General features: G+C 32.6%; 1 pseudogene; it reads right to left on the bottom strand.

Moving 5' to 3' along the window:
* Nucleotides 1-1550: 1550 nt before the first annotated feature.
* On the bottom strand, nt 1551-1644 carry LOC138807640 (U6 spliceosomal RNA; annotated as a pseudogene).
* Nucleotides 1645-1875: the final 231 nt, after the last annotated feature.

The raw sequence follows: 1875 nt of genomic DNA, 5'->3' as shown, positions 1-1875 counted from the left end.
CCTACCTTGAGGAATGATAGCTTACCAATGGCTTCCACAAACGTGAGATAACAGGGAAATTTCATTATATCCAGCTTTCTTTGTTTTTGTAGTTTCTCATGAATTTTTATTTTTTAGAACTGGCCTTGATATCAGTCTTCTAAATCTCTGCCTTCTAATTAGCAAAGTACATTTCATCTCAAGCTTGGACCCACACTATATTTCAGTTTAACCATTCAATATTGACTTAAGTTCAACCAGCGTGAACTATTGGGGAAATATATGGACACCTCACTCCCACTGACAGGCAGTTCTAATGAAGATGAGGAACGAGATGAATACGTGAGGAATGGTATCAGTTGCCAAAAAAGAGAATGGAATAGGATCCAAACAATTTCTTCTTTGGGCTGCCGAAAATAATCGGCTTACTACAGTTGCAAGACTACTTTTCAAAAAGGCCACTCATGTGAATACTAGGGATGAAGATGAGTATACCCCTCTTCATCGGGAAGCCTACTGTGGACACTTAGACATTATCCATGAGTTGGTGGCACAAGAGGCAGATATTCATGCAATAATTGTGGATGGCTCAACACCCCTGCACAATGCTTATACGTGGAATAATACCAGAGTGTCTTCTTTCTTACTGCATCATGATGCAGATACCAATGCCCAAACGTAAGGCCTCTTGACTTCTTGCATCTTGCTGCTGGGAATATAGATAGCAAAGATATGCTGGATCACCTTCTGTTGACCCGTTATCTCAAACCAGGTCTAAAGAACAACTAGGAAGAAAATGTATTTGATATTGCCAAAAGGATAAGTATGTATCACTACCTCTTTGAAGTTGTGGAAGGCTGTACAAACTTTTCCTAAGTCATAATGGTTCTGTTAAGCTTTGCAAATTTCAATGTGCCAGTCCATTCTTTGGTCCGTACAAAATATTTTCACAGTACAAATTAACAGCAATATCTTACTGTAAAAATTCATGTATTCCATCGTATTATTCCAACTCAATTGCCTGACTTTTATGTCAAAATGTATTCAAGAGTTTTTGTATACATTTATAATAATTTCTGCAGTTTGTGATTTTTTAAATCAGAAATATTTTTAACTTATCTGTTGAAATGAGCAGTACAGAAACTAAAGGTATTTCTAGTGCTTGTCTGAGAAAAGTATATTTTAAAATATTCTATATTCTGTTGTTTGTACAATTTCCATAATCTATTCCATTCTCTCCTAGATATAATACATTGAATTCTACATCCTTTTATAATATATAGGTTCATTAATAAATGTGTACTTTAAGATTGCATTCCATATAGAAACAGTTTAAGATTCCTTTTTTCCTAGGTCCTTATACTATTTTATTTCTTTGGGATAAAATGACAATGTTATCTAATTTAAAGAGTTTTGTAAAGTTTATGCTATTTAAAGGCCTCCCTAAGGTGAAAACTTAATATACTGATGTCAAACTTACTTTCAATTCTATGAATTATATGTATGGTTACACTCGTATTTTTGTAATCAAATTTTTAATAACTTTTTTCAATTCTTGCATCTAAAGAATGAAAAAATTGGACTACTTCACAAATTTTCATATCATCCTGTATTTCATATCATCTCTGTATTGTTGTAATTTTGGTATACGTGCTGCTGAAGCATGTAGTATCTTCTAAATTTAAACAGTTAATGATGCAATCTTTAAATAGGCATATATCTTTGGTTGCCTATTTGTAACAAGGAAACCTTATTGTTCCTAACAATGCTATTGATCTTATTTTCCTAAAATTCTATGTATAGTGGAAAAAATTTATATTGTTCGGTCTATTGCTCACATTTGCAATTTTTGTGTCAATGAATTTTTTTTCATTTTAAATTTGATCATACTTTGAA

The sequence above is a fragment of the Dipodomys merriami genome, unplaced genomic scaffold (assembly GCF_024711535.1).
Source record: "Dipodomys merriami isolate MVZ:Mamm:240054 unplaced genomic scaffold, mDipMer1.0.p SCAF_424, whole genome shotgun sequence".
Lineage (NCBI taxonomy): Eukaryota > Metazoa > Chordata > Mammalia > Rodentia > Heteromyidae > Dipodomys > Dipodomys merriami.
This window is presented reverse-complemented; position numbering and strand designations above follow the sequence as displayed.